The 8,237-nt window shown below is 39.9% G+C and overlaps 1 pseudogene; it reads right to left on the reverse strand.

Annotated features, from left to right (window-relative positions):
- Window positions 1–15: 15 nt before the first annotated feature.
- Window positions 16–8,237, reverse strand: part of LOC104982224 — a 9,997-nt pseudogene continuing 1,775 nt past the window's right edge.

Below are 8,237 nucleotides of genomic sequence, written 5' to 3' on the forward strand. Positions count from 1 at the left end.
TTCCTGGTTGCGCTTCTACTGGGCTCGCCGGGATCGTGGTTCGCGCTGATAGGCTGCGGGGGCCGCCGCCCCGCCCCGTCTCTGATAGGATAACGTGGAAGCACGAGACGAGGCTGCGTCCGCCGGTGGCGGAGCTGTCAGAAGCTCTAAACCGCCGCGGCCGGGCCGAGGGGAGGCGGCCCGGGGAGGCTTGTGTGGCGGCCGCCGAGTCCGCATGCGCAGGCCGCCCAACTCTTTTTGGGTCGGCCCCCAGCGCGCCGGCTTGGCTAGGAGGAGAAGGCTGTCAGCAATCCGAAGTTTTCCGGCGTGTTGTTTGGAGAGAGAGAGAGAGAAGGGAAGCCGCCGCGTCCGGGATGAGAAGCCAGACCTGATGCCAGGAAGTCTGCGGGGCTGGATCGCGGAACAGGACGAGTCGCAGAGCCTGCTGCCCTCCCGCTGAGTGTCTCGGAACCAATACGGACCGAACCCTGAGGAGGGCTCCAGAAACGATCAAGAGAACCTGGAGCGCAGTGAAGTAGGGTTAACCGATGGAGCCAGGAGTATTTCAGGGAGCTTTTCAGGCACAATCAAGTACGTTAGGGTCCTAAAGCAGGTTAAGTGAGAATGGCATGGAAACCTGGGACCCAACCCCCGACCGTCCAGGGGACCAGCGTGTCCAGAAAAGAGCAATTCTGGAATATATTGTGCAAAAGAAACCTAGGAAGCACAGCAGCTAAGAGAGCAAAGGGCTGTTGAGAGTACAGCCGACGTCAACTATAAGGGGGAAAAAAAGAAAGAGCTGTTAGGACTGGATTTTGTATCTTGTGCTCATGAGATGAAACTTAAGAGACATGAACAAGATAAAGTTCAAGTTATGCAGTCTGGGCGTTAAACTTGTTCACATCCACTTCCTCTGGCATCCCCAAAACAACGCACACTATACACCAGTGATGCTTCCCATTGGGTGAGACAATAATGCCTTTCTGTGTTAAGCGTTGTCAAGTGTAAAGTTATTACTTTTCCAGATTATGTTTGCTTCCTTGGTGGTACTGTACACTTTGAAACTCATGAATGATAAATAGCATAGTGAATTCGTGATTTCCTAAAAAATACACTCAGAAGGCTAAAAAGCTTTCTAAGCTTTTATTCCAGAGGGAACTAATGCAAAGGAAATGGTTTGCAGAAAGGAAAAACAAGCCAAAAACACAGTCCCTTAGTAGCTGTGGTGGAAAGCAATACAATATAATGTGAACAGGGGAGGATTCAAATCCCCGAAATTTTGCTGCACACCGCACCTCTTAGCTAAAGCTATCTTCATCTGTACAGTGGGTATGACACTGATAGCCTCAACGGTTTGTTCTGAGGTTTCATGAAGGGGGTACAAATTTTTCTAAATTATAAAGTATTATGTGGGCTTCCCAGGTGGGGCTAGTGGTAAAGAACCAGCCTGCCGATGCAGAAGATGTAAGAGACGCTGGTTTGATCCCTAGGTGGGGAAGCTCACCTACAGGCGGACATAGCAACCCACTCCAGTATTCTTGCCTGGAGAATCCCCTGGACAGAAAAACCTGGAAGGCTAAGGTCCATAGGGTCGCAAAGAGTCAGACACAACTGAAGGGACTTAGCACACACACATGCAAACAAGTGTTATTCATACTTCTAACAAGAGTGAGATCATGAGACTCCTCTTTGGAATTTTTTTTTATTTTTGTTTTGTCCTTTCCCGTATAGGGCTTCCCTGGTGGCTCAGATGGTAAAGAATCTGCCTGCAATGCAGGAGACCCGGGTTCAATCTCTGGGTTGGGAAGATGTAGAGAAGAGAATGGCTACCCACTCCAGTATTCTTGCCTGGAGAATTCCGTGGACAGAGGAGCCTGGCAGGCTACAGTCCATGGGGTCACAGAGAATCGGGCATGACTGAACAACTAACGCCTTCAATTCACTTTTCCTTATCGACCATCACAAGGCAGTGTTAGTGAAAAAAGAGCAGATGATTTTAGTGTCCACAAGTAGTTAGTGAAGACATCATCTGGATAAAGTACTGTGGCCAAGGCAGCTAACAAAAAATGTTGAACATAATGAGGACAGAATTTTGTGAGCAAATAATTTGTTGTTGTTTAGTCGCTCAGTCGTGTCTGAATCTTTGCCATCCCATGAACTGTAGCCCGCCAGGCTCCTCTGTCCATGGAATTTTCCAAGCAAGAATACTGGAGCGGGTTGCCATTTCCTTCTCCAGGGGATCTTCCCAACTCAGGGATTGAACCCAAGTTTCCTGCATGGCAGGTAAATTCTTTACCACTGAGCCACCACGGGGAGCCCAAACAAATAATACTATACCATGAATTATCACCAGAATGCTGCCTGTCTGTGCTTTTGATCTTAAGGAAGAGCAGTGCTAAAGAAGTTCTAAGAATGGAAATTAAAAATGATTAAGGAGAGGATAGACCTTGTGCTGAAGTGAAGTTGCTCAATCGTGTCCGACTCTTTGCAACCCCATGGACTGTAGCCTACTAGGCTCCTCCGTCCATGGGATTTTCCAGGCAAGAATACTGGAGTGGGTTGCCATTTCCTTCTCCATAGATAATAAATAACAAGGGCCTTCAGTGTTGAGTGATTTGTAAAATTCACTGATCAACTCACATATCAGTGAAGCCTGAAGTCCTAAAACTAAAATTTACAAAGTATCCCGTGGAAGAGAGAACTTTACAACAAAGAAAGGAAACATTATTTTAGACTGCAGTTAGTGTCCAGGGCTAAAATTATCTTTACATATAAAATGCTTAGGAATGTTTTCTCCAGTGCTCATCTGGGCATGGTTTTCACCTGATCACCCCTGCCAATAAAATCAAAGTAATCCAGTGATTGTAGAGAAAATTATAAATATTGTTTGCATTTATCAACATTTATGCAGTACTTTAAAAAATTAAACATAAACACCCTATAGTAATTAATAGCACCATGATAGTAAAAGATTTAAAATAATAGTAGAATATTTAAATTGTGGTATATGCAAAACCACCAATATTATATAATTGTAATATATAAAAATATATTGATTTGTGTTTACTGACCAGTAAAATAATACTGGCAAAGAGGAATGGACAGATGTAGAACACAGTTTCTGGAGGTAAAGAAGATAAGATTTAAAAAAAAAAAAAAAAAGAAGAAGATAAGATTTGCTGATGGATTAGCCATGGGGAGAAATAAATGGCTCAAAAGCAAGTATACTTATAACATCTTTTTGAACCAAAAATGGCAATCCACTCCAGGACTATTGCCTGGAAAATCCCATGGACAGAGGAGCCTGGTAGGCTACAGTCCATGGGGTCGCAAAGAGTTGGACACGACTGAGCGACTTCACTTCACTTCAAAAACAAAATAGGCAGCGTTGTAATTCACATAAGGAATGATGTAGTATACATCCTTCTACATTTATCTTTATGAACTTGAGCTTTCATTTCTATCAAAGGGATTTCTAACCATGGGCTTACTTTGTCAAAGACTGCACATTTAATATTTAAGATATACTGTTAGACTATTTTCCCTAAAAGTCAGGGTAATTTGCATTCCTAACAACTATTTATGTCCCCACATACCATCACCAAATATAACTGATTTCCATAGTTTTTGCCAACCTGATGGTAAAGCATTACCCTTCTCTAAGTTTACTACTTCTTTGCAGCAATTTGAAGACTCTGATCCAACTTCGGTGTTCTCATGTAGAAATTTGGCTTTAAAGCCAGTCCTCTGTCTGACCACCTTCTTTTATGTTGTTAGCAGGCTTCTGGCCACATCAACCTGTCTCCTTCATCACACCATTTTCTCTCGTTATTGACCTTCCTCCTTCATCTTATAAGGATCTTTGTAATTAATTATTTAGAATCCCTCCGGATAATCCAGGATATTCTCTGCCCACAACAACCTCAATTTACTCACATGTGCGCAATCCCTTTTTCCATAAAGTACAACGTTGTTGGGGATTCAAAACGTAAATATTTTTAGGGGGGAAATCTATTCAACTTAATGTGATACTCCCTCCCCCCTGCCCCCCCCCACTTCAGGAGGTAGACCTGAACTCCCCTGTCCCTTAAATGTGGACTTACTGACTACCTTTTAAAGACTAGGGTGGAGATACGCAAACACTAACTTGGCCAGGTGGTCAAAGTAAATATTACTAATGTGAAGCTATAGATATTCTGTACACTCTTGATTCAAAGTCATTGGCAGGGTACTTCACCTCGGTGATATTCCTTCCATTCTATAATCTAGTGTAAATATGAAAAAAAAAATCACCTAATAGAAAATCGAGGAACAGTCTTTAAAACCACCTGATCAGTACTCCTCAAAACTTAATAGACAGGAGGACACTAAGGAGACATGATGACTAAAAGGTGCTATCTTAAACCAGATCCAGAAAGAGAGAATGGATATTACTGGGGAAACTGCTGAAATCCACATAAAGTTTCAAGTGTAGTTAATAGTAAGGGACCATTATTAACTTCCTTAATTTTGACAAATGTACCATGATTATATGTAAGATGTTAGCAATAGGGGGAAATAAATGAGTGTTTAGGACCTCTCTGTAGCATCCTCGCAGCTTTATTCTAAAATTATTTTAGAAATAAAGTGTACTTAAATGTGAAGGACTACAGTATCAACAGTAATGAGTGGTTGTATCCAGTAAGTTTTTTTGCATCTAAACTTCCTTTTCCTTGCAGAAGAAAGAGAATCAGCACTTTAGGGAGACAGTTTCTTAGTTGTCTAAAACCTGCTCCTCTCTTGTTTTTTTCCTATTTTCCCTCTTTTCCCTTCACTTGGCAAATTGCTAATTACTTGATTTAAAATCTGTTACATATACACTCTAAGAATATTATAGTCCAGATAATCAAAATGTCTATAAGAAAAAGTTCATTAACCCTACTTTGTTTTTAAAATATGAACAAGTGTGTGTAAATGATAGCCTATGTTATAATAATTGTAAGATAAAAATTTTGAAGCATGACAGGGATTCTTTAATATTTGGTTCTGGAATAGAAGGTTTAAAATTGTATTTTTAAAGGTTCATATACTATTTCTGATAAATAGGTGAATCTTTCAACAATTGGGATGAGTTAATATTGACTTAAAGACAGCTCTTTGTCCACTAGCATGTTCACTGCAGCGTTATTTACAATAGCCAAGATGTGGAAACAATCTAAGTGTCCATCTGCAGGTGAATGGATGAATATAGTGTGTTTAGACACATATATATGCAATGAACTAGTGTTCATCCATAAAAAAAGGAAGGAAGTCCTGCCATTTGAGGCAACATGAATGAGCTTGAGGGCATTATGCTAAGTGAAATAAGTCAAACAGAAAAAGACAAAATACTGAATGATCTCACTAATATGTGGAAACAAACAAAAAAAAATTGAATTCATAGATAAAAGAACAGACTGGTGGTTGCCAGAGATGTGGGTGGGGGAGGATTGTGAAATAGTGAAGGTGGTCAAAAGGTACAAATTTCCAGTTACAAGATAAAAGATTCCTGTGACTGTAATGGATAGCAGGGTGACTATGTTTAACAATACTGTATGGTATATTTAAAAGTTGCTAAGAGAGTAAATCTTAAAAGTTCTCATCATAAGGAAAAAATTGTAAATGTGTGGTGATTAAAGTTAACTAAACTTACTGTGATAACCATTTTACAACATGTGTATTTCAAAACATTATGTTAAACACCTAAACTAACACAATGCTATATTTCAATTATATCTCAACAAAAAAGCAGTTCTATGTCTTCTCCAGTTATAATACATGATATTTTATATATAATAAACACTTAAAAACTTAAACCTTGTACGTTTCTAAGTTAACTAAATGAAGTTATAATAACCAATGTCTTGAAAAAGACTTATAAAACTTCTATAACATAAATCGTAAGGGCTTAATGCTTATTTTCCAAATACTTACACCTTAAATCCAAATATATACATAATTGCATTAAATGTAAATGTTATAAATATAGTAATTTTTTAAAAGAGTGTCAAAATGGATAATTCAAAAATAAATAACATGAATCAACTATAAGCTGTCTACAGGAAAGGTAAAATTTCACACTGATCAACTAATTTCAACAAGGATGCCAAGATAATTCAATGGAGAAAATGTAGTCACTTCAACAAATGATGCTGGGACAACTGAATGTCTATTCAATGTATTCAAAAGAGTGAAATTGGACCCTTAGACCATATATGAAAAATAACTCAAATAGGGTCACAGACCTGAATGTAAAAATCTAAAACTATAAAACCCTTGCAAGAAAACAGGAATAAATCTTCATAATCCTAAATTAAATAAAACCTTAGGTACAAAACCAAAAGCATAAGCACAGAAGAGAAAGTGGATAAAATGAATGTCACAAAAATTTAGAAATTTTGTACTTCAAAAGATACCACTGGACTTCCCTGGTGTTCTAGTGGTTAAGAATCTACATGCCAATGCAGAGGGCATGGGCTCAATCCCCAGTCCAGGAAGATTCCACATGCCCCAGGACAACTAAACCCATGTGCCACAACCACTGGGCTTGAGCTCTAGAGACTGTGCTCCACAATAAGAGAAGCTGTTCAAGGCATTAGATCTGATACAGTGCCTGAAGAGCTACTGACAGAGGTTCATGACACTATACAGGAGGCAGTGATCAAGACCATGCCCAAGAAAAAGAAATGCAAAAAGGCAAAATGGTTGTCTGAGGAGGCCTTACTGTGAAAACAAGAGAAGCAAAAGGCAAAGGAGAAGAGGAAAGATCTACTCATCTGAATGCAGAGTTCCAAAGAATAGCAAGGAGCAATAAGAAAGCCTTCCTCAGTGATCAATGCAAAGAAATAGAGGAAAACAATAGAATGAGAAAGACTAGCGAACTCTTCAAGAAAATTAGAGATACCAAGGGAACATTTCATGCTAAGATGGGCACAATAAAGGACAGAAATGATATGGACCTAATGGAAATTAAGCCCTTCCTAACCTAATGGAAGCAGAAGATATTAAGAAAAGGTGGCAAGAATACATATAAGAACTGTACAAAAAAGATCTTCATGACCCAGATAATCACGATGGTGTGATCACTGATCTAGAGCCAGACATCCTGGAATGTGAAGTCAAGTGTGCCTTAGGAAGCATCACCACTAACAAAGCTAGTGGAGGTGAATGGAACTACAGTTGAGCTATTTCAAATCCTAAAAGATGATGCTGTCAAAGTGCTGCACTCAAAATGCCAGCAAATTTGGAAAATGCAGCAGTGGCCACAGGACTGGAAATGGTCAGTTTTCATTTTAATGCCAAAGAATGCTCAACTACTGCACAATTGCACTCATCTCACATGCTAGCAAAGTAATGCTCAAAATTCTCCAAGCTAGGCTTCAACACTACATGAACTGTGAACTTCCAGATGTTCAAGCTGGATTTAGAAAAGGCAAAGCAACCAGAGAACAAATTGCCAACATCCATGGGATCATCGAAAAAGCAAGAGTATTCAATAAAAATATCTACTCTGCTTTATTGACTATGCCAAATCCTTTGACTGTGTGGATCACAACAAACTGTGGACCATTCTTCAAGAGATGGGAATACCAGACCACCTGACCTGCCTCCTGAGAAATCTGTATGCAAGTCAAGAAGTAACAGTTAGAACTGGACATGGACCAGCAGACTGGTTTCAAATCAGGAAAGGAGTATGTCAAGGCTGTACATTGTCACCCTGCTTATTTAACTTATATGCAGAATACATCATGCAGAATTCCAGACTGGATGAAGCACAAGCTGGAATCAAGATTGCCGGGAGAAATATCAATAACCTCAGATATGTGGATGATACCACACTTACGGCAGAAAGTGAAGAATTAAAGAGCCTCTTGATGAAAGTGAAAGAGGAGAGTGAAAAAGTTGGCTTAAAACTTAACATTCAGAAAACTAAGATCATGGCAACTGGTCCCATCACTTCATGGCAAATAGATGGGGAAACAGTGGAAACAGTGACAGACTTTATTTGGGGGGGGGGGGTCCAAAATCACTGCAGATGGTAACTGCGGCCATGAAATTAAAAGACGCTTGCTCCTTGGAAGAAACGCTATGGCTAACCTAGACAGCATTTTAAGAAGCAGAGACATTACTTTGCCAACAAAGGTCCCTCTAGTCAAGGCTATGGTTTTGCAAGTAGTCATGTATAGATGTGAGAGTTGGACTATAAAGAAAGCTGAGTGCCAAAGAATTGATGCTTTTGA

This window comes from Bison bison, unplaced genomic scaffold, assembly GCF_000754665.1.
Source record: "Bison bison bison isolate TAMUID 2011002044 unplaced genomic scaffold, Bison_UMD1.0 scf7180017864527, whole genome shotgun sequence".
Classification (NCBI taxonomy): domain Eukaryota; kingdom Metazoa; phylum Chordata; class Mammalia; order Artiodactyla; family Bovidae; genus Bison; species Bison bison.